Source organism: Lactuca saligna, chromosome 4 (genome assembly GCF_052625555.1).
Source record: "Lactuca saligna cultivar CGN05327 chromosome 4, ASM5262555v1, whole genome shotgun sequence".
NCBI classification, from domain to species: domain Eukaryota; kingdom Viridiplantae; phylum Streptophyta; class Magnoliopsida; order Asterales; family Asteraceae; genus Lactuca; species Lactuca saligna.
In genome coordinates, this window is record NC_136420.1 from 239,274,190 (window position 1) to 239,300,521 (window position 26,332).

The window sequence follows — 26,332 nt, forward strand, 5'->3', positions numbered from 1 at the left end:
ATAGCATTCAATCTTTTATAGTATAAAGTTGTTGTAATGCAGGTATAAAACTAAACTGTTCTTAAATTATTCTTTTCTATCGTATAATCGACACCAAAAATCTATGCTTTCATAAACAAATGATTCTTTTCCTACGTATTTCTAAAAACAAACAAGGCACACTTTGTAAAACTATAATAGGTATAGTTTTACGAACAGATTTCTAACTCTTATGTACTAGAAACATATATTTCAAGAAGTTTACTTTCGTATACAAGAACAAACGTAACATTTTAATCAGTAGATCTGTTTTTATACCACGGGTTTGTGAGACACTAACTTCATGTACGTTCGAGTACACATTTCAAGTCCTATTTTATATACCAGAATCCCTTGGAGGGGGAGCATGGTGTTTGTGTATAGATCTATACGGGCTTGACAACCCGCGCCCTGACTGTTAGCTACAGTCCACCGTTTGGGGCGACAAACGTCATAACATTCCAACGCCTGAAGAACGTTGTGTATAGGCATTTCGAGTCAATAGTATGGTTATAAAACTCACAAGGGGTATTAAAAACGCATTGATTTACAAGGTTTTCAATCTCATTTATTATTTTACTTTTACATACATTTTGGAAACAAACATTGGTCTCGAGTGAAGGCTACTTTTATGCTAGTAGAAAATATAAGATTTTCTAAACAATCACAAGAAAAGATAAAACATTTCATTTCATTTAAACATTGTCATTTAAATACTTATGAAATTCACCAGCTTAAATGCTGATCAACTCTTTCAAAATTACTTGTATGTCCCAGGGATTCAGTAAATTTCAGGTACTAGTATGCTTTTGAAGAAGAAATGCTGCGGCGCCAGTTTAATCTCATATTTTTGACATCATATTGTAATTGGTTTTGAACATGTAACTTTTGACAAATGTAAACTTTCAATTATATATATGATGGTTGGATTGCTTTCTTTACTATGTATTCATTTGTTACGCTACCACATGAAGTCATCCGCCCCCGAATGTTTCCGCCGTTCAGGTTTGGGGGTGTGACAGGTTGCCTCCCGCCAAGCGCTTCTTTTTGTGCGAGTCTTAAGCTGGACTCCCAACTTAATAAACTTCCAATAAAATCAATATCAATCCATCCGTTGCATTAAATATTTTCTTTGGTGGACCAATTTGTAAAATTTGGCTCTTTACTTCTAAAATTGGCCAAACGAGCTTGAATTCATAAAACCCAAGAATCTTGACAAGGGTTGGAACCGGTTGGATACCAATCAAAAATGGATCGTGCCTCATAACTTTCTCCAAAGTTGGAGTCGTCACCCCACGCTTCGAAACACAAACCGAAAGAACAGGGGGCCACATCATGGTAATGGTCAAACCACAACTTGGTTCCTGCAACTCAAGTTTTTCTTGTTCTTCATCTGACCCCTCTGCTAGCAATCTTTCTAGTTCCTCCAAATCTCTTTCTGGATTAAATTCTTCATCTTTTAACTCTAGCTCTTGTGACTCAGATTGTTCTTGTGTGTTGGGTAAGATGTTATCTAACCATCTATCAAATTTCTTCAAATCTTCATCCCATCCACACTCCTCATCTTCTTGCTCAATTTTATGTACTACTTTCTCAAGAAAAGCATCAAAAGCATCGAGATTTGGAAAATACATAATAAATAAAAAATAAAACTAAACTAAATAAAAAAAATTAATCAACAAATAAAAAAAATAACAATTAGAGAATAAAATTAACTATTTAGAACCGTTCCCCGGCAACGGCGCCAAAAACTTGATGTGTGTAAAACTCACTTAGTTTTAATCCTACTTTAATTATCAAATAACACACAAAAGGCAGTGAACCTATCAATTAGCAGTTTAGTTCAGGTAAGTAGGGTATCGAACACAGGGAACGGTAAACAATTAAAATAGATGCTAATATTATCTAAATAAAACAAGTAATAGAAAGGGGTTTTCTCTAGTTTTGCAAGACTAGAAACTTTCTAATTAAAACTAATGCAAGACTAGAAAAGAACAAATTAACTAGATTCAATAATGGGAAGGAAACTTCTGTTTAGTTCAACGCGGTTAACTTTATGGTTGATTTTAAGGTAATAGTGCAATGGATTAATTCTTTCGTTGGTTACCGATTCAAGTGATTAAGTTTGTGTTCACTACCCTAATCCTTAGCAAATAAACTAATTCAAACAGTGGCCAATTGCTTAATTTAATTATATTTACTAGATTAATTATTCGGGTTAAGTTAGACTTGCAATAGCTAATTAATTCGTTATTCTTAATTAACCTCTTGTTTGATGGTCATCTTACAAGCTTGCACATGAATTTACTCAATTTCCTTATTAATCCTAGTTTCATGTTCATTATTTCTAGACATATAGTATAGTGGTCACATATCATATGAGGTTGATAATCAATAGATGTTCATGCTAATCAATTATCTTCCTATTAACAGAAAATTAATTATCATTCATACACAAGGTTCTTTAGCAAGCTAAAATAACAATTAATCACCAACTTGGAATTAATCCTACCAATCAATCAAACCACATTGTCAACTTTGTATTCCCAAACAGAAGTCTAAAGAATTTAGTTCATAACTAAGGTAAATAACAGCAAACAAATAAGTTCAAGTTGCTTAATCATGTTGACAAAACAAAAGAATTAAGTAGAATGGTGAAATTATGCCTTAATTACTCCCGGGATTGAATTCTAGCTTCCTTGGTCGACTTCTAGGGTTCTTCTGACTTCTTATTCGCAGCTAAGTACTTCTAAAACTTCCCAGAATTCTTCCTTCTCGATTTGTGGAGTTATCTTTATATATGCGTTCCGACTCGTCGAGTCATATGGTGACTCATCGAGTCCCTCTCACATTCTTCGTAATCCGATAACAATCTTGACTTCCGAATGATTATCCTTCTGATTCCGCGACCGGACTCGTCGAGTCAAGGCTCGACTCGACGAGTAGAAGCCTTTTTATGGGTGTTTTCTTTCTTCATTCCACTCTTGAGCTCCTGACCGCTTCTCTTGCTTCCTTTCGCTTCATCTTTGGACTGAAAAACATAATTTAACACTTTTAAGTACCTTTTGTCCATAATATGCAACAATTTAGCTAATATATGAACAAATAAACTACACTTAATCCACACTAAATATGCACATATCAAAAGCAAGCTAAAATAACAATTAATCACCAACTTGGAATTAATCCTACCAATCAATCAAACCATATTGTCAACTTTGTATTCCCAAACAGAAGTCTAAAGAATTTAGTTCATAACTAAGGTAAATAACAGCAAACAAATAAGTTCAAGTTGCTTAATCATGTTGACAAAACAAAAGAATTAAGTAGAATGGTGAAATTATGCCTTAATTACTCCCGGGATTGGTTTCTAGCTTCCTTGGTCGACTTCTAGGGTTCTTCTGACTTCTTATTCGCAGCTAAGTACTTCTGAAACTTCCCAGAATTCTTCCTTCTCGATTTGTGGAGTTATCTTTATATATGCGTTCCGACTCGTCGAGTCATATGGTGACTCGTCGAGTCCTTCTCACATTCTTCGTAATCCGATAACTATCTTGACTTCCGAATGATTATCCTTCTGATTCCGCGACCGGACTCGTCGAGTCAAGGCTCGACTCGACGAGTAGAAGCCTTTTTATGGGTGTTTTCTTTCTTCATTCCACTCTTGAGCTCCTGACCGCTTCTCTTGCTTCCTTTCGCTTCCGAGCTTCATCTTTGGACTGAAAAACATAATTTTACACTTTTAAGTACCTTTGGTCCATAATATGCAACAATTTAGCTAATATATGAATAAATAAACTACACTTAATCCACACTAAATATGCACATATCAGTGCTCTCACGGGTCCTGAAATCATTCACGAAACCACCGAAAAGATCATTCAAATCCAGGAACGATTGAAAGGTTCACGAGATCGCCAGAAGAGTTATGCCGATAATCGATGGAAACCTCTGGAGTTCCTGGTTGGAGACCGTGTCTTGTTGAAGGGCTCGACCTGGAAAGGCATGGTACGTTTTGGAAAATGTGGGAAACTTAATCTGAGGTACATTGGACCCTTCGAGATCCTCTCTATGATCGGTCTGGTAGCCTATAAACTACAACTACCGCATGAGCTTAGTAACATCCACCCCGTCTTTCACGTCTTGAACCTTAAAAAGTGTTTATCTGATGAAACCCTTGTGATCCCTCTGGATGAGATCGAGATCAATGAAAACCTAAACTTTGTGGAGGAACCGATCGAAGTCATGGATCGATAGATCAAACGTACGAAGCAAAGCCGCATTCCGATAGTGAAGGTTCGCTGGAATGCCAAGCGGGGACCGAAATTCACTTGGGAGCGTGAAGACTCGATGAAATAGAAGTATCTGCATATATTTCTAGATCCATGATTTGTATCTTAATCTTGAATTTCGGGATGAAATTCCCTCTAACGGGGGGATAATATGACAACCCGAAATTCTTTCCGTTATCGTAACCTGTTCCTGTCACACCCCAAAACCGATAACGGCGGAATACGTTTCGGGGTGGATGACGTAGTGTACGGTAACATCACAATTGCATAATAGTAAAAGCAAGAAACATACAACCATTTCATTTACATAGTGAGTGTATTTACAAGTGTGTTTTGTAATGTTCAACAAACACCAAAAGTAAACAAAAATAAGAGATGGGTCTTGCATGCTCCATCTTCTCCAAAAACGTTGCAGTTGTACCTGTCTATCTTTGACCTGAAGATACAAGTTATTTTGAAAAGAATATCAGCATAAAGCTGGTGAGTTCATAAGTGTTTAGTGTGAGTTCTTATAAAAAAAGCATTAGAATCGTTAGTATGAAAGATGAAGTTTATAGTCATAAGTAGTAGTAATACCTAGAAAATCCTATATTTTCCAGAAATGTATAGTAAGTGAAAATCTTTAAGAGATATGACATTTTCGTCTTTGAAAACCATTTAACGTGGAAGTATAATAGTGACTCACCAATAAGTAAAGCAATATGGTAAGTTATACTTAAAGTAAATAATAGTGGTGCAGCTTCCTTTAGTATTAGATACTTATTTACTTCGGGATATTAACTTCATCTGTTGATTAGGGTTTTAGTGCAGTTATAGTGTATTCCTTGTATGTTACCAATAGTGTGAGTAATAGCGGACCCCCATGACCCTCCCTATCATGTATAGTGTAGTGGAGTGAAGGCATCCCTGGACCTGTGCGGCTCAGACTAAAATTAACAGTCGGGATGTAATAGTGTCTGCCCCGTATAGATCTATACATATAGTGTCGTCTTCCTATCGGAAAACTTCGGGCATAGTGCGTAGCGAATAGAGTATCTCGTAGTGGGTTAATGATTTATCTCATGATTAGTATTTTCTCTTGTATTATAGTGTAGTAGTCTTTTGTATAACTCGTATTGTATTCTCTTATTAGTGTATAGTTTCATAATAGAGAGCATTATAGTAGTGTAGAGTAGTAGTTAAAACGAGTGATAGAGACCTTAACTATACCAATTATAGTTAACTTAGTGTGTGTGGTTCTAGTCAGGTTAGTGAGTTAGGCATCTAATGAAATAAGAAATGCTCGTAATCCGGACTAATATACGAGATATATAACTAAGAAATCAATGACAGTCGGACGGATAACGACTACCCTAAGCCCACAATCAAACAAGAACAGGAAATAAGGCGAGATATCGGTCCTAAGTCCTTCAAGTCTTACTTATATAAATATATCAGTGTGGTTACATTTTTATGAGGAGATTTATTAAATAAAAGTGTTGTACAAAAGAAACATTTAAAACTTGTTTGTTTATCCAAAATAGTTTTGAAAACAAATGATTTATTTGTAAAGCATAGTGATAAATCACATGTGATTTGAACTACAGGTAGTGAATCACATGTGATTAATTCTGTAATATGAAAATTTGTCTTGTATAACTTTTCATAAACATGTATATTCAACTTGTATCTCCCCCCTAAAACATATAAAACATTTGAAAGGTTCATTAAAGGGGTATGAACTCACCTGAAATCGCATAAATCGGGTGAATCGGGTAAATCGGGTGAATCGGGTAAATCAGGTAAAAGTGTCGGTTAAGCGTTTTGTTCCAAATAGTGACTTGTGCACCTCTTAGGACACTAATGTCATATGAAAATATGTGTTTTACAAGAAACTAATCATTTCATTCTTTCCATTTAAGTATTTAGGCATTCTAGCATCAATTCGGGGTTTTAGGGCTTAGACGGGGTTCCCAGGAGTGGTATAAGGCTAAGAAAGATTCACGGGAGGGTCCATGAGCTCACTCCCTTGGAGTTTATGGCTCAAAGGCCACTCCTTGGGAGTTTACGGCTGTAAGCCCCCTAGGCTTGGCTGTAAACTCATGTGGTCTTCCAAAATGCAAGTTTAAGGCCTTATTTCACTTCCTTAATTTAATGGTATGTGTCTTGAACTAATACGGAGGAATTAAACCCTCATTTTGTGACATTTTGGGGAGTTTACGGCCAAGACTTGTGCTTGGGCCGTAAATTCCATTAAGTCCCTCAAAATGGTTGTTTAATTGGTACAACACACTTCCCTTCACCTTAGATAAATTCTAGAAGGCCTTAGATGGAGTTTTGGGACATTTTGGCATGAAAATTGGGGAGTTTACGGACCAAGAATATCCTTGGCTGTAAAATCTCCTTTTTGCCTCAAAATGAGAAGTTTAATGGTACAACACACATCCTAGGGCCTTAGCTAAATTCCTTACATGCCTTAGATATGTTTTGGGACTTGTTTGACACAAAAATTTGGGTGTTTACGGCCCAAGCTTAGACTTGGCCATAAACTCCTCCTTTTGTCCTCAAATGGTGTTGTTTAATGCACTTAAACATTTCCTAGTGTCAAGACTAAATTACCAAACACCCTAGATGAGTTTTTGGGGCTTTTAACAAGGGTTTTTGGGGTGTTTACGGCCTAAGCATAAGCTTGGGCTATAAACTCCTTTTTAAGCTTCAAACTCTTGTTTTCTAATGTACAAACTCTCCTAGGTATATCCCTTAATTAGTACATAAACTTAAAGGAAGGAAAAATGAGGTTTTTATCAAGTTTTTAGGTGTTTATGGCCTAACGGGCTTCTTAGGCCGTAAACTCCTTTTTGGTCCTTGTTTTCTATGATTTTTGGCCTCTAACTACAATGAAGTATGTTTAGAATAAGATAGGGAATGAGTCCTTATGTTTGGATGCCGGGATTTGCGGATTTGGGGTCGATTTCGGGTCTACAGAGAGAAAGTAGTGAGAGAGAGTGAAGGTGTGGTAAAAGAGTTCAATTGTAGTGTGCATTTGTTTATATATGTCTCGGGTATTGCACCCGATACACGGGTACCCGATGCTAAAGTTTAACGGGGTTAAAACTTTTTACCCGGGTGAAGTGGTTGAAAAGTAATATAACTCTATTTAGTTAAACGGGGTTAACATTTACAAGTTATAATTACTTATGATAATATCGGAACATATAAATAACTAGATATTTGTTTATTGATAACTCCAGACATTACCGGAGATAACATATAGTGACGCATTACGTTAGTGAAAATAGGGTTTGTAACGGAAATATATTTGGGGTTGTCACATCATCCCCCCGTTAGGGGTATTTTGTCCCGAAATTTAGAATTTATACAGATAAGAATTACAGTACTACTACGCGAAGAGATGGGGGTATTTGAGTTTCATTTGGTCTTCGCGCTCCAAAGTGAATTCCGGTCCTCGTTTGGCGTTCCACCGAACTTTCACAATTGGGATACGGCTTTGTTTCGTTCGTTTTACTTACCAATCCATAATCTCCGCGGGCTCTTCCACGAAGTTGAGGCTCTCATTGACCTCAACCTCGTCAAGGGGAATTACGAGTGTCTCGTCTGACAGGCATTTCTTCAAGTTCGAGACGTGGAAGGTAGGGTGTATGTTGCTTAGTTCGTGAGGTAGGTTGAGTTTATAAGCTATGGGGCCGATTCTGGCGAGAATCTCAAAAGGCCCTATGTACCTTGGGTTCAGCTTTCCATGCTTTCGAAAGCGTATCGTGCCCTTCCAGGGTGAGACCTTCAACAGGACTCGGTCTCCCACCTGGAATTCCAAGGGTTTTCTGCATTTGTCGGCGTAACTTTTCTGTCGATCCCTAGCGGCTTTTAGTCGTTCACGTATCTGTACAATTTTCTCGGTCGTCTCTCGAATGATATTCGGACCAGTGAGAGAGCTGTCAGGAACTCTTCCTCTAGCTAGCTGAGTGTCACCCACCTCAGCCCAACACAGAGGGGATCTGCACTTACGGCCGTAGAGGGCTTCAAATGGAGCTGCCTTGATGCTCGTATGATAACTATTATTGTAGGAAAACTCCATAAGAGGTAAGTGTATGTCCCATGATTTGCCGAAGTGCCTCTTGCAATGATTGCCAAAACCTAGAGGTGAATCTACTATCTCTGTCTGAGATAATAGATATAGGGACGCCATGCAGTCGTACTATTTCTTTAAGGTATGTTCTAGTGAGTTTCTCCATCTTGTCTGTTTCTTTGATGGGTAGGAAGTGTGCGGACTTGGTCAACCTGTCAACAATGACCCAAATAGTATCTAATCCACCCACTGTCTTGGGAAGTTTGGTTATAAAGTCCATTGTGATGCGCTCCCACTTCCATTCTGGTATCTCAGGTTGTTGGAGTCCTGATGGCTTTTGATATTCGACCTTGACCTTCGCACAAGTAAGGCACTTACTCACAAAGGTGGTGATCTCCGCTTTCATGTTCGGCCACCAGTATAGCTTTTTGAGATCCAGATACATCTTATCTGAACCCGGGTGGATAGAGTAGCGAGTATTATGTGCTTCTCTCATAACCAAATCTCTAAAACCTCCATGTCGTGGAGTCCAGATTCGGTCCATGAAGTAGTAGGCTCCGTCACCCTTAACCTCCAGATTTTTATCCATTCCTCGCAGGGATTCTCCCGTCACGTTCTCAAGCTTTAAGGCTTCTAGCTGAGCCTCTTTGATCTGTGTGGATAGATGCGAATGGATAGTCATCGTCAACGACTTGGCCTTTCGACTAGTATACTCCTTCCTACTCAGTACGCCTGCTACTACGTTGGCTTTTCCCGGGTGATATCTAATTTCACAATCGTAATCGTTAAGTAGCTCGACCCATCGCCGCTGCCTCATGTTGAGTTCTTTTTGGTTCAGTATGTGTTGAAGGCTTTTATCATCAGTGTACACCACACTCTTCGTCCCGTATAAGTAGTGTCTCCAGATTTTTAGTGCAAAGACAACCGCTCCTAACTCGAGGTCGTGAGTAGTGTAGTTCGCCTCATGGGTCTTTAGCTGCCTCGAGGCATAGGCTATAACCTTACCTCGTTGCATCAAGATACAACTGAGCCCCTGATTGGATGCATCACAATATACAACAAAGTCTTCTGTCCCTTCGGGAAGGGATAATACTGGTGCGGTGCATAGGGCTCGCTTCAGAGTCTGGAATGCCTTCTCCTATTTCTCTTCCCAGTCGAACGATACGCCTTTCTGTGTCAGCATAGTGAGAGGCTTCCCAATCCGAGAGAAGTTTTGAATGAATCTACGGTAGTAGCCAGCGAGGCCTAGAAATTGATGAATTTCCGTAGGCGTCTTTGGTGCTGACCAGTTCTCAATAGCTTTAATTTTGGAGGGATCCATGTGAATTCCTTCTTCACTAACAACGTGACCTAAGAATTCAACTCTTCGGATCCAAAACTCGCACTTAGAGAACTTCGCATAAAACTTTTCGGATCGCAACGTTTTCAGGACTCGTCGTAAGTGATCCCTGTGTTCTTCCTCGCTCCGAGAGTAGATGAGGATATCGTCAATGAAGACGATGACGAACTGATCCAGGTATGGACGGCACATCCTATTCATCAAGTCCATGAATACTGCAGGGGCGTTAGTCAGTCCAAAGGGCATTACTACGAACTCAAAATGCCCGTAACGGGTTCGGAAGGCTGTCTTCGGAACATCTTCCTCAAGTACCCGTAACTGATGATACCCAGATCCAAGATCAATCTTGGAGAAGTAACTTGCTCCTTGTAGTTGGTCGAATAGATCGTCGATACGAGGGATAGGGTAGCGATTTTTAACCGTGAGTTGATTGAGTTCTCTATAATCGATGCACATCCGAAACGATCTGTCCTTCTTCTTCACGAACAAGACCGGAGCTCCCCAAGGCGTCATATTCTTTGCGTAAGTATTTCTGAGCCTGAATACTGGAGATGATACGAAGAGTCGTACTCGGCTTATCTCCGTATATCAATAGGGTTTCGTGATTTGGAAGGTTCAGGAGAATGGCTTTGTCGGAACATAGGATATCTGCGCGATGGAGACTCAACCAATCCATACCAACAATGACATCGAAACTTTTGATTGAGACTGGTATAAGATCGATTGGAAATGAGTGATCGTCTAACATGAGAGTGCAACCTATGTAGATTTCGCTAGAGCTTTCTATTTTCCCATTAGCCATTTCTACGACGAATGTTTCTTTTAGTGGTTGAGGGGTTTGTTTGAGTAAGTGTTTAAAGTTATGATTTACGAAGCTTCTTTCTGCACCACTATCAAATAAGACACAGGCATAGGAGTTGTTGAGAAGAAACGTACCCGTGACTACCTCGGGATCTGCTATCGCTTCATTGTGACCGATAGCGAGTAGCCTTCCAGTTCCCCCAGCATTTGTGGTCTTTGGATAGTTTCTCTTAAAATGACCCACCTCTCCGAAGCCATAACAAGTTGGGGTCACTCCCGTACCAGGAACCTGCGTGATAGGTTTGGGAGGGGCCCTACAAAATCAGACAGTATGGCCCTTTCAACCGCAGTTGGAACACTGCAGTTCACGGCAGGGGCCGTTGTGGTGGAAAGGGCACTTGGGACACTTGGGCAAGTTTCAACTGTAAGCTTTCGGCGGGGTTGGGGCTGCTGAAGTGGCCGCGGTGGTGGCAGCATGGACCGCCACAATTTGTTGGTCCTTTGAGGAGGTCTGAGTTTTCTTGCCCTTCTTCTTATCCCATCGCTTCCTCTTTCTATCAGATGAAGCGGGTGGTGCAGTGGTTGTTGTGGTTGTTGTTGCTGGAGTGGAGGAGATTTCGTGGTTGATCAGACTCTGGGACAATTCCTTGGCGCTGTCAAAAGTGGTAGGGCGTCAGGCCAGAACATTTCCTCGATACGGGGGCACTAAACCCCAGATGTATCGTTCAATCTTCTCGCTTTCAAAGGGGATCATATTGGGACACATAGCCGCCAAGTCGCAAAACCTGGCCGTATAAGCGGTTATGTCAGTCCCCTTCATCTTGAGGTTCCAGAGTTCTTCCTCAAGTTTCTGAACTTCGCCCCTAGGGCATTACTCTCCTCTCATGAGGTCTTTTAGAGTGTCCCAGCCCATGGCATTGGCTGTGACCAAGGAGAGTGAACTGACATGGTCGTTCCACCATGTCAAGGCCCTGTTAGTGAGGGTAGCAGTGGCGAACTTGATTTTGCTCTCTTCGAGACAAGAGCACATCTCAAACACAGCTTCGGTTCTTTCGAACCATTGCGATAATGCCAAAATTCCTCCAGTACCGTCGAAGAAGGTAGGTTTACAGTTCATGAAATCCTTATAAGTGCATCCCTGCACCCTTTGATGGACTTCGCTGAACTTGGAGTTACCACCGCTCGCATCCCAAGAGTTCATTTGAGCCATGGCTGCTGTCACGGCCGCGGTCACTGCTGTTTGGAACAACACCGGGTCGATCTGCGGAGGAGGAGGTGGTGGAGGAGGGGTTTGAGTTGCGGGTCTTCCTATGCTGGGACGCTTTCGTGGAGGCATCCTTCACTGGAAGATCATAGAAATGATAGTAATAGTAAGAGCCTATTGCGAATATGAATAGAGTGTTTCGTGGATTAAATCAACATAATCCAAGATCAGAATGAGAGTTATAGCAATAGAGAAATCAACTGCCAATATACTGGTATTAATGATGCAACACAAGTTCATGAAAATTGACCTAGCAGTAGGTCTTACATCATACCATAGAGAAAATGTTGGTAGTTTAGAGGTTTAACTAGAGTACTTTCAAGCTAGGAATGTTTACAGATGATAGACCTACGGAACATAGAGTGAAAAGGCTAATCCTTTAAACAAAAGATTGAGGTAACTAGACGTCTTCTACTGGCAACGGTTACTTGTTGGGCGAATCCTCAGATCTGCTAGCTGACGCATAACTTCTTGAAGGTGTCGATCAAGAGTCCTTTGGCGTGTACGAAGTTCCCTAACTTCGGCTCGGGATGCAGCCAGCTGATGTTGCAGAGCCTCGTTGGTCCTCATTGTCCTATCCATGGTTTCTTCGAGTTGACGGATGCGAACCGTGTTGAGATTCGAGTTGGCATCCACTTCTACAACTCGACCTATAGCAACTTGACCTTGCTCGACATTCCTGGAAATCCTTCGGATCATGATGGGCAGAACCCGATCCGCTGATCCTCCTTCGTTTATATTGTAGAAGCTTCGGTGTCCATTGTATGGCATGGGCTGACCCTACTCCTCGCTCCATCTGTGCAAGGATATGGCCCACATAGGAGTGGGACCCTGAAATGTCGGGCGGGGGTTAGGGTTCGGAGCTCCGGTAGGTAGGTTATTAACTTCTGGATCGGAGTTGGAGTTATCCGGAAAGCCTTCTGCTCAATGGTCATCCAAAGGGATGGGGGATCATCGTCCGACTCTTCGCTGAGCCATCTTCCATTACCCTGGTTTGGGTAGTACGGGTCGCCAGGAAGGTGGAAGCCAGCCATGATATCTATGCGAGAAAAGGGAAAAGCAGATTAATAGGCGCACTAACCTAAATTACTTATAAGATGATCATCACGAGTTAGACCAATACTTGCATAATGCATACTAATTACATGTGACTGGGGCAGGATAGTCCGTCGAATAAGTGACCCTAACTCTACATCCACAACCAAACAAGGAACAGGAAGTAAAGCAAAGATCACAGATTCTAAGTCTATAACACCCTAGTCACATGTAACCGGAAAGTATCTATTTAGCAACTATTGCTCCATCAGTAACGACCCTTTTTAGTTCTCACAGATGTATGTTTTTTAGAGGTACAGAATACTCCTATAGTATTCTAATGTTAACGGTATTTTGGTAGTGTTGGTAAGTTTTAGACTTGTTGTAACACCACAACCAAGCTTAGGCACATGCTAGTCACTCCCAGGAAAACGTAGTTTATCAGGCTACATCCCCCTAAATGTGACTATATGTCTCTAAGCCCAATTGTGCTATCCAACAATCTTAATACTTTTGTTTTGTTCTAGGATGATACTGACTTCTGCGTTTTATAGTGATGTGTGTATATACATATATATACTTAGTTAAATCCTTTAGATACTTAACAATATATATTCTTGGTCAGAGTGTTTTAGTCCCGAAGTGTTTATAGTTCGTATATCTTTTATAGGATGATATACTTGATTCACTATAAACAATGCTCTGATACCAATCTGTCACACCCCAAAACCGATAACGGCAGAATACGTTTCGGGGTGGATGACGTAGTGTACGGTATCATCACAATTGCATAATAGTAAATGAAAGAAACATACAACCATTTCATTGACATAGTGAGTGTATTTACAAGTGTGTTTTGTAATGTTCAACAAACACCAAAAGTAAACAAAAATAAGAGATGGGTCTTGCATGCTCCATCTTCTCCAAAAATGTTGCAGTCGTACCTGTCTATCTTTGCCCTAAAGATACAAGTTATTTTGAAAAGAATATCAGCATAAAGCTGGTGAGTTCATAAGAGTTTAGTGTGAGTTCTTATATAAAAAGCATTAGAATCGTTAGTATGAAAGCTGAAGTTTATAGTCATAAGTAGTAGTAAAACCTAAAAAATCCTATATTTTCCAGAAATGTATAGTAAGTGAAAACCTTTAAGAGATATGACATTTTCGTCTTTGAAAACCATTTAACGTGGAAGTATAATAGTGACTCACCAATAAGTAAAGCAATATGGTAAGTTATACTTGAAGTAAATAATAGTGGTGCAGCTTCCTTTAGTATTAGATACTTATTTACTTCGGGATATTAACTTCATCTATTGATTAGGGTTTTAGTGCGGTTATAGTGTATTTCTTGTATGTTACCAATAGTGTGAGTAATAGCGGACCCCCATGACCCTCCCTGTCATGTATAGTGTAGTGGAGTGAAGGCATCCTTGGACTTGTGCGACTCGGACTGAAATTAACAGTCGGGATGTAATAGCGTCTGCCCCGTATAGATCTATACATATAGTGTCGTCTTCCTATCGGAAAACTTCGGGCGTAGTGCGTAGCGAATAGAGTATCTCGTAGTGGGTTAATGTTTTATCTCATGATTAGTACTTTCTCTTGTATTATAGTGTAGTAGTCTTTTGTATAACTCGTATTGTATTCTCTTATTAGTGTATAGTTTCATAATAGAGAGAATTATAGTAGTGTAGAGTAGTAGTTAAAACGAGTGATAGAGACCTTAACTATACCTATTATAGTTAACTTAGTGTGTGTGGTTCTAGTCAGGTTAGTGATTTAGGCATCAAATGAAATAAGAAATGCTCATAATCCGGACTAATATACGAGATATATAACTAAGAAATCAACGACAGTCGGACGGATAACCACTACCCTAAGCCCACAATCAAACAAGAACAGGAAATAAGGCGAGCTATCGGTCCTAAGTCCTTCAAGTCTTACTTATATAAATATATCAGTGTGGTTACATTTTTATAAGGAGATTTATTAAATAAAAGTGTTGTACAAAAGAAACATGTAAAACTTGTTTGTTTATCCAAAATAGTTTTGAAAACAAATGATTTATTTGTAAAGCATAGTGATAAATCACATGTGATTTGAACTACAAGTAGTGAATCACATGTGATTAATTCTGTAATATGAAAATTTGTCTTGTATACCTTTTCATAAACATGTATATTCAACTTGTATCTCCCCCCCTAAAACATATAAAACATTTGAAAGGTTCATTAAAGGGGTATGAACTCAACTGAAATCGCGTAAATCGGGTGAATCGGGTAAATCGGGTAAAAGTGTCGGTTGAGCGTTTTGTTCCAAATAGTGACTTGTGCACCTCTTAGGATCCTAATGTCATATGAAAATATGTTTTTTACAAGAAATTAATCATTTCATGCTTTCCATTTAAGTATTTAGGCATTCTAGCATCAATTCGGGGTTTTAGGGCCTAGACGGGGTTCCCGGGAGTGGTATACGGCTAAGAAAGATTCACGGGAGGGTCCATGAGCTCACTCCCTTGGAGTTTACGGCCCAAAGGCCACTCCTTGGGAGTTTACGTCGGTAAGCCCCCTTGGCTTGGCCGTAAACTCATGTGGTCTTCCAAAATGCAAGTTTAAGGCCTTATTTCACTTCCTTAATTTAATGGTATGTGTCTTGAACTAATATGCAGGGATTAAACCCTCATTTTGTGACATTTTGGGGAGTTTAGGCCAAGACTTGTGCTTGGGCCGTAAACTCCATTAAGTCCCTCAAAATGGAAGTTTAATTTGTACAACACACTTCCCTTCACCTTAGATAAATTCTAGAAGGCCTTAGATGGAGTTTTGGGACATTTTGGCATGAAAATTGGGGAGTTTACGGCCCAAGAATATCCTTGGCCGTAAACTCTTCTTTTGGCCTCAAAATGAGAAGTTTAATGGTACAACACACATCCTAGGGCCTTAGCTAAATTCCTTACATGCCTTAGATAAGTTTTGGGACTTGTTTGGCACAAAAATTTGGGTGTTTACGGCCCAAGCTTAGACTTGGCCGTAAACTCCTCTTTTTGTCCTCAAATGGTGTTGTTTAATGCACTTAAACATTTCCTAGTGTCAAGACTAAATTACCAAACACCCTAGATGAGTTTTTGGGGCTTTTAACAAGGGTTTTTGGGGTGTTTACGGCCTAAGCATAAGCTTGGGCCGTAAACTCCTTTTTAAGCTTCAAACTCTTGTGTTTTAATGTCCAAACTCTCCTAGGTATATCCCTTAATTAGAACATAAACATAAAGGAAGGAAAAATGAGGTTTTTGGCAAGTTTTTAGGTGTTTACGGCCTAAGGGGCTTCTTAGGCCGTAAACTCCTTTTTGTTCCTTGTTTTCTATGATTTTTGGCCTCTAACTACAATGAAGTATGTTTAGAATAAGATAGGGAATGAGTCCTTACATTTGGATGCCGGAATTTGCGGATTTGGGGTCGATTTCGGGTCTAGAGAGAGAAAGTAGTGAGAGAGAGTGAAGGTGTGGTAAAAGAGTTCAATTATAGTGTCCATTTGTTTATATATGTCTCGGGTATTTCACCCAATACACGGCTACCCGATGCTTAAGTTTAACGGGGTTAAAACTTTTTACCCGGGTGAAGTGGTTGAAAAGTAATATAACTCTATTTAGTTAAACGGGGTTCACATTTACAAGTTATAATTACTTATGATAATATCGGAACATATAAATAACTAGATATTTGTTTATTGATAACTCCAGACATTACCGGAGATAACATATAGTGACGCATTACGTTAGTGAAAATAGGGTTTGTAACGGCAATATATTTGGGGTTGTCACATCATCCCCCCGTTAGGGGAATTTCATCCCGAAATTTAGAATTTATATAGATAAGAATTACAGTACTACTACGCGAAGAGATGGGGGTATTTGAGTTTCATTTGGTCTTCGCGCTCCCAAGTGAATTCTGGTCCTCGTTTGGCGTTCCACCGAACTTCCACAATTGGGATACGGCTTTGTTTCATTCGTTTTACTTCCTGATCCATAATCTCCGCATGCTCTTCCTTGAAGTTGAGGCTCTCATTAACCTCAATCTCGTCAAGGAGAATTACAAGTGTCTCGTCTGACAGGCATTTCTTCAAGTTCGAGACGTGGAAGGTAGGGTGTATGTTGCTTAGTTCGTGAGGTAGGTTGAGTTTATAAGCTATGGGGCCGATTCTGGCGAGAATCTCAAAAGGCCCTATGTACCTTGGGTTCAGCTTTCCATGCTTTCGAAAGCGTATCGTGCCCTTCCAGGGTGAGACCTTCAACAGGACTCGGTCTCCCACCTGGAATTCCAAGGGTTTTCTGCATTTGTCGGCGTAACTTTTCTGTCGATCCCTAGCGGCTTTTAGTCGTTCACGTATCTGTACAATTTTCTCGGTCGTCTCTCGAATGATCTCCGAACCAGTGAGAGAGCTGTCAGGAACTCTTCCTCTAGCTAGCTGAGTGTCACCCACCTCAGCCCAGCACAGAGGGGATCTGCACTTACGGCCGTAGAGGACATCGAACGGAGTTTCCTTGATGCTCGTATGATAACTATTATTGTAAGAAAGCTCCACAAGAGGTAAGTGTGTGTCCCATGATTTGCCGAAGTCAATCACACAAGCTCGCAACATATCTTCTAAGGTTTGGATCGTCCTCTCACTTTGTCCGTCGGTCTGCGGATGGTAGGCTGTACTCATGTCTAGCCTCGTCCCTAATGCCTCATGCAACGATTGCCAAAACCTAGAGGTGAATCTACTATCTCTGTTTGAGATAATCGATATAGGGACGCCATGCAGTCGTACTATTTCTTTAAGGTATGTTCTAGTGAGTTTCTCCATCTTGTCTGTTTCTTTGATGGGTAGGAAGTGTGCGGACTTGGTCAACCTGTCAACAATGACCCAAATGGTATCTAATCCACCCACTGTCTTGGGAAGTTTGGTTATAAAGTCCATTGTGATCCGCTCCCACTTCCATTCTGGTATCTCAGGTTGTTGGAGGAGTCCTGATGGCTTTTGATATTCGACCTTGACCTTCGTGCAAGTAAGGCACTTACTCACAAAGGTGGCGATCTCCACTTTCATGTTCGGCCACCAGTATAGCTTTTTGAGATCCAGATACATCTTATCTGAACCTGGGTGGATGGAGTAGCGAGTATTATGTGCTTCTCTCATAACCAAATCTCTAAAACCTCCATGGCGTGGAGTCTAGATTCGGTCCATGAAGTAGTAGGCTCCGTCACCCTTAACCTCCAGATTTTTATCCATTCCTCGCATGGATTCTCCCGTTACGTTCTCAAGCTTTAAGGCTTCCAACTGAACCTCTTTGATCTGTGTGGATAGATGCGAATGGATAGTCATCGTCAACGACTTGGGCTTTCGACCAGTATACTCCTTCCTACTCAGTGCGTCTGCTACTACGTTGGCTTTTCTCGGGTGATATCTAATTTCACAATCGTAATCGTTAAGTAGCTCGACCCATCGCCGCTGCCTCATGTTGAGTTCTTTTTGGTTCAGTATGTGTTGAAGGCTTTTATGATCAGCGTACACCACACTCTTCGTCCCGTATAAGTAGTGTCTCCAGATTTTTAGTGCGAAGACAACCGCTCCTAACTCGACATCGTGAGTAGTGTAGTTCGCCTCATGGGTCTTTAGCGGCCTCGAGGCATAGGCAATAACCTTACCTCGTTGCGTCAAGACACAACCGAGCCCCTGATTGGATGCATCACAATATACAACAAAGTCTTCTGTCCCTTCGGGAAGGGATAATACTGGTGCGGTGCATAGGGCTCGCTTCAGAGTTTGGAATGCCTTCTCCTGTTTCTCTTCCCAGTCGAACGATACGCCTTTCTGTGTCAGCATAGTGAGAGGCTTCGCAATCCGAGAGAAGTTTTGAATGAATCTACGGTAGTAGCCAGCGACGCCTAGAAATTGACGAATTTCCGTAGGCGTCTTCGGTGCTGACCAGTTCTCAATAGCTTTAATTTTGGAGGGATCCACGTGAATTCCTTCTTCACTAACCACGTGACCTAAGAATTCAACTCTTCGGATCCAAAACTCGCACTTAGAGAACTTTGCATATAACTTTTCAGATCGCAATGTTTCCAGGACTCGTCATAAGTGATTCCTGTTTTCTTCCTCGCTCCGAGAGTAGATGAGGATATCGTCAATGAAGACGATGACGAACTGATCCAGGTATGGACGGCACATCCTATTCATCAAGTCCATGAATACTTGGGGGGGCGTTATTCAGTCCAAAGGGCATTACTACGAACTCAAAATGCCCGTAGCGGGTTCGGAAGGTTGTCTTCGGAACATCTTCGTCAAGTACCCGTAACTGATGATACCCAGATCTAAGATCAATCTTGGAGAAGTAACTTGCTCCTTGTAGTTGGTCAAATAGATCGTCGATACGAGGGAGAGGGTAGCTATTTTTAACCGTGAATTTATTGAGTTCTCTATAATCGATGCACATCCGAAACGATCCTTCCTTCTTCTTCACGAACAAGACCGGAGCTCCCCAAGGTGAGAAGCTTGGTCTTATAAAGTGCTTGTTGAGCAGTTCGTTGAGTTGACCGGATAGTTCTTGCATTTCGGTGGGCGCTAGACGTTAGGGCGACTTAGCTACGGGGGTAGCTCCTGGAACTAGGTCGATTCTGAACTCAACCTGACGTTTGGGAGGTAGGCCGGGAAGATCCTCCAGGAAGACATCAGGGAAGTCGCATACTACAGGAATGTCTTTTGTATCTTTCGATTTCTAGTTAGTGTCGACGACGTGAGCAAGAAAGGCGCGATATTCTTTGCGTAAGTATTTCTGAGCCTAAATACTGGAGATGATACGAAGAGTCGTACTCGGCTTATCACCGTATATCAATAGGGTTTCGTGATTCGGAAGGTTCAGGAGAATGGCTTTGTCGGAACATAGGATATCTGCGCGATGGAGACTCAACCAATCCATACCAACAATGACATCGAAACTTTTGATTGAGACTGGTATAAGATCGATTGGAAATGAGTGATCGTCTAACATGAGAGTGCAACCTATGTAGATTTCGCTAGAGCTTTCTATTTTCCCATTAGCCATTTCTACGACGAATGTTTCTTTTAGTGGTTGAGGGGTTTGTTTGAGTAAGTGTTTAAAGTTATGATTTACGAAGCTTCTTTCTGCACCACTATCAAATAAGACATAGGCATAGGAGTTGTTGAGAAGAAACGTACCCGTGACTACCTCGGGATCTGCTACCGCTTCATTGTGACCGATAGCGAGTAGCCTTCCAGTTCCCCCAGCATTTGTCGTCTTTGGATAGTTTCTCTTAAAATGACCCACCTCTCCGAAGCCATAACAAGTTGGGGTCACTCCCGTACCAGGAACCTGCGTGATAGGTTTGGGAGGGGCCCTACAAAATCGGACAGTATGGCCCTTTCGACTGCAGTTGGAACACTGCAGTTCACGGCAGGGGCCGTTGTGGTGGAAAGGGCACTTGGGACACTTGGGCAAGTTTCCACTGTAAGCTTTCGGCGGGGTTGGGGCTGCTGGAGTGGCCAAGGTGGTGGCAGAATGGACCGCCACAATTTGTTGGTCCTCTGAGGAGGTCTGAGTTTTCTTGCCCTTCTTCTTATCCCATCGCTTCCTCTTTCTATCAGATGAAGCGGGTGGTGCAGTGGTTGTTGTGGTTGTTGTTGCTGGAGTGAAGGAGATTTCGTGGTTGATCAGACTCTGGGCCAATTCCTTGGCGTTGTCAAAAGTGGTAGGGTGTGAGGCTAGAACATTTCCTCGATACGGGGGCACTAAACCCCAGATGTATCGTTCAATCTTCTTGCTTTCAGAGGGGATCATATTGGGACACATAGCCACCAAGTCGCAAAACCTGGCCATATAAGCCGTTATGTCAGTCCCCTTCATCTTGAGGTTCCAGAGTTCTTCCTCAAGTTTCTGAACTTCGCCCCTAGGGCAGTACTCTCCTTTCATGATGTCTTTTAGAGTGTCCTAGCCCATGGCATTGGCTATGACCAAGGAGAGTGAACTGACATGGTTGTTCCACCATGTCAAGGCCCTATTAGTGAGGGTAGCAGTGGCGAACTTGATTTTGCTCTCTTCGGGACAAGAGCACATTTCAAACACAGCTTCGGTTCTTTCGAACCATTGGGATAATGCCGAAATTCCTCCAGTACCGTAGAAAAAGGTAGGTTTACAGTTCATGAAATCCTTATAAGTGCATCCCTGCACCCTTTGATGGACTTCGCCGAACCTGGAGTTACCACCGCTCGCATCCCCAGAGTTCATTTGAGCCATGGCTGCTGTCACAGTCGCGGTCACTGCTGTTTGGAACAACACCGGGTCGATCTGCGGAGGAGGAGGTGGTGGAGGAGGGGTTTGAGTTGTGGGTCTTCCTCTGCTGGGACGCTTTCGTGGAGGCATCCTTCACTGGAAGATCATAGAAATGATAGCAATAGTAAGAGGCTATTGCGAATATGAATAGACTGTTTCGTGGATTAAATCAACATAATCCAAGATCAGAATGAGATTTATAGCAATAGAGAAATCAACTGCCAATATACTGGTATTAATGATGCAACACAAGTTCATGAAAATTGACCTAGCAGTAGGTCTTACATCATACCATAGAGAAAATGTTGGCAGTTTAGAGGTTTAACTAGAGTACTTTCAAGCTAGGAATGTTTACAGATGATAGACCTACGGAACATAGAGTGAAAAGGCTAATCCTTTAAAAAAAAGATTTAGGTAACTAGACGTCTTCTACTGGCGACGGTTAATTGTTGGGTTGAATCCTCAGATCTGCTAGCTGACGCATAACTTCTTGAAGGTGTCGATCATGAGTCCTTTGGCGTGTACGAAGTTCCCTAACTTCGGCTCGGGATGCAGCCAGCTGATGCTGAAGAGCCTCGTTTGTCCTCATTGTCCTATCCATGGTTTCTTCGAGTTGACGGATGCGAACCGTGTTGAGATTCGAGTTGGCATCCACTTCTACAACTCGACCTATAGCAACTTGACCTTGCTCGACATTCCTGGAAATCCATCGGATCATGATGGGCAGAACCCGATCCGCTGATCCTCCTTTGTTTATGTTGTAGAAGCTTCAGTCTCCATTGTATGGCATGGGCTGACTCTGCTCCTCACTCCATCTGTTCAAGGATATGGCCCACATAGGAGTGGGACCCTGAAATGTCGGACGGGGGTTAGGGTTCGGAGCTCCGGAAGGTAGGTTATTAACTTCTGGATCGGAGTTGGAGTTATCCGGAAAGCCTTCTGCTCAGTTTTCATCCAAATGGATTGGGTGATCATCGTCCGACTCTTCGCTGAGCCATCCTCCATTACCCTGGTTTGGGTAGTACAGGTTGCCAGGAGGGTGGAAGCCAGCCATGATATCTATGCGAGAAAAGGGAAAAGAAGATTAATACGCGCACTAACCTAAATTACTTATAAGATGATCATCACGAGTTAGACCAATACTTGCATAATGCATACTAATTACATGTGACTGGGGCAGGATAGTCCGTCGAATAAGTGACCCTAACTCTAAATCCACAACCAAACAAGGAACAGGAAGTAAAGCAAAGATCACAGATTCTAAGTCTATAACGCCCTAGTCACATATAACCGGAAAGTATCCATTGAGCAACTATTGCTCCATCAGTAACGACCCTTTTTAGTTCTCACAGATGTATGTTTTTTAGAGGTACATAATACTCCTATAGTATTCTAATGTTAACGGTATTGTGGTAGTGTTGGTAAGTTTTAGACTTGTTGTAACACCACAACAAAGCTTAGGCACATGCTAGTCACTCCCAGGAAAACGTAGTTGATCAGGCTACATCCCCCTAAATGTGACTATATGTCTCTAAGCCCAATTGTGCTATCCAACAATCTTAATACTTTTGTTTTGTTCTAGGATGATACTGACTTCTGCGTTTTATAGTGATGCGTGTATATACATATATATATATATATATATATATATATATATATATATATATATACACTTAGTTAAATCCTTTAGATACTTAACAGTATATATTCTTGGTCAGAGTGTTTTAGTCCCGAAGTGTTTATAGTTCGTATATATTTTATAGGTTGATATACTTGATTCACTATAAACAATGCTCTGATACCAATCTGTCACACCCCAAAACCGATAACGGCGGAAAACGTTTCAGGGTGGATGACGTAGTGTACGGTATCATCACAATTGCATAATAGTTAAAGCAAGAAACATACGACCATTTCATTTACATAGTGAGTGTATTTACAAGTGTGTTTTGTAATGTTCAACAAACACAAAAAGTAAACAAAAATAAGAGATGGGTCTTGCATGCTCCATCTTCTCCAAAAATGTTGCAGTTGTACCTGTTTATCTTTGACCTGAAGATACAAGTTATTTTGAAAAGAATATCAGCATAAAGCTGGTGAGTTCATAAGAGTTTAGTGTGAGTTCTTATATAAAAAGCATTAGAATCGTTAGTATGAAAGCTGAAGTTTATAGTCATAAGTAGTAGTAAAACCTATAAAATCCTATATTTTCCAGAAATGTATAGTAAGTGAAAACCATTAAGAGATATGACATTTTCGTCTTTGAAAACCATTTAACGTGGAAGTATAATAGTGACTCACCAATAAGTAAAGCAATATGGTAAGTTATACTTGAAGTAAATAATAGTGGTGCAGCTTCCTTTAGTATTAGATAGTTATTTACTTCGGGATATTAACTTCATCTGTTGATTAGGGTTTTAGTGCGGTTATAGTGTATTTCTTGTATGTTACCAATAGTGTGAGTAATAGCGCACCCCCATGACCCTCCCTATCATGTATAGTGTAGTGGAGTGTAGGCATCCCTGGACTTATGCAGCTCGGACTGAAATTAACAGTCGGGATGTAATAGCATCTGCCTCGTATAGATCTATACATATAGTGTCGTCTTCCTATCGGAAAACTTCGGGCGTAGTGCGTAGCGAATAGAGTATCTCGTAGTGGGTTAATGATTTATCTCATGATTAGTACTTTCTCTTGTATTATAGTGTAGTAGTCTTTTGTATAACTCGTATTGTATTCTCTTATTAGTGTATAGTTTCATAATAGAGAGAATTATAGTAGTGTAGAGTAGTAGTTAAAACGAGTGATAGAGACCTTAACTATACCTATTATAGTTAACTTAGTGTGTGTGGTTCTATTCAGGTTAGTGATTTAGGCATCTAATGAAATAAGAAATGCTTATAATCCGGACTAATATACGAGATATATAACTAAGAAATCAACGACAGTCGGACGGATCACCACTACCCTAAGCCCACAATCAAACAAGAACAGGAAATAAGGCGAGCTATCGGTCCTAAGTCCTTCAAGTCTTACTTATATAAATATATCAGTGTGGATACATTTTTATAAGGAGATTTATTAAATAAAAGTGTTGTACAAAAGAAACATTTAAAACTTGTTTGTTTATCCAAAATAGTTTTGAAAACAAATGATTTATTTGTAAAGCATAGTGATAAATCACATGTGATTTGAACTACAAGTAGTGAATTACATGTGATTAATTCTGGAATATGAAAATTTGTCTTGTATACCTTTTCATAAACATGTATATTCAACTTGTAACTCCCCCCCTAAAACATATAAAACATTTGAAAGGTTCATTAAAGGGGTATGAACTCACCTGAAATCGCGTAAATCGGGTGAATCGGGTAAATCGGGTAAAAGTGTCGGTTGAGCGTTTTGTTCCAAATAGTGACTTGTGCACCTTTTAGGACCCTAATGTCATATGAAAATATGTGTTTTACACGAAATTAATCATTTCATGCTTTCCATTTAAGTATTTAGACATTCTAGCATCAATTCGGGGTTTTAGGGCCTAGACGGGGTTCCCAGGAGTGGTATAAGGCTAAGAAAGATTCACGGGAGGGTCCATGAGCTCACTCCCTTGGAGTTTATGGCCCAAAGGCCACTCCTTGGGAGTTTATGGCCGTAAGCCCCCTAGGCTTGGCCGTAAACTCATGTGGACTTCCAAAATGCAAGTTTAAGGCCTTATTTCACTTCCTTAATTTAATGGTATGTGTCTTGAACTAATATGGAGGGATTAAACCCTCATTTTGTGACATTTTGGGGAGTTTACGGCCAAGACTTGTGCTTGGGCCGTAAGCTCCATTAAGTCCCTCAAAATGGATGTTTAATTGGTACAACACACTTCCCTTCACCTTAGATAAATTCTAGAAGGCCTTAGATGGAGTTTTGGGACATTTTGGCATGAAAATTGGGGAGTTTATGGCCCAAGAATATCCTTGTCTGTAAACTCTTCTTTTGGCCTCAAAATGAGAAGTTTAATGGTATAACACACATCCTAGGGTCTTAGCTAAATTCTTTACATGCCTTAGATATGTTTTGGGACTTGTTTGACACAAAAATTTGGGTGTTTACGGCCCAAGCTTAGACTTGGCCGTAAACTCCTCTTTTTTTCCTCAAATGGTGTTGTTTAATGTACTTAAACATTTCCTAGTGTCAAGACTAAATTACCAAACACCCTATATGAGTTTTTGGGGCTTTTAACAAGGGTTTTTGGGGTTTTTGGGGTGTTTACGGCCTATGCATAAGCTTGGGCCGTAAACTCCTTTTTAAGCTTCAAACTCTTGTGTTTTAATGTCCAAACTCTCCTAGGTATATCCCTTAATTGGTACATAAACTTAAAGGAAGGAAAAATGAGGTTTTTGGCAAGTTTTTAGGTGTTTACGGCCTAAGGGGCTTCTTAGGCTGTAAACTCCTTTTTGGTCCTTGTTTTCTATGATTTTTGGCCTCTAACTACAATGAATTATGTTTAGAATAAGATAGGGAGTGAGTCCTTACGTTTGGATGCCGAAATTTGAGGATTTGCGGTCGATTTCGGGTCTAGAGAGAGAAAGTAGTGAGAGAGAGTGAAGGTGTGGTAAAATAGTTCAATTGTAGTGTCCATTTGTTTATATATGTCTCAGGTATTGCACCCGATACACGGGTACCCGATGCTAAAGTTTAACGGGGTTAAAACTTTTTACCCGGATGAAGTGGTTGAAAAGTAATATAACTCTATTTAGTTAAACGGTGTTAACTTTTACAACTTATAATTACTTATGATAATATCGGAACATATAAATAACTAGATATTTGTTTATTGATAACTCCAGACATTACCGAAGATATCATATAGTGACGCATTCCGTTAGTGAAAACAGGGTTTGTAACGACAATATATTTGGGGTTGTCACAGTTCCGTTAATAAATTCGTCGTTCTCAAATTCGTTTTCGTTTACGTTATTAAATTATGTCATAAATTTGAGGTTGCTATTATGACTTAATGAGTGTCCAAACGCATTTAGATCTTATAATAACACTCCATGTTAGTAACCGGAAAAATTTTAGAATCGACCATATCGGGTTACGACAACTTAGTCGGGCACGACCAAAAACCACGTCTAACGTCGGTATCTGGTAGAATTCCACCATGTCCCGAACTTAGGACATATTTAAAGCCTAAAAGA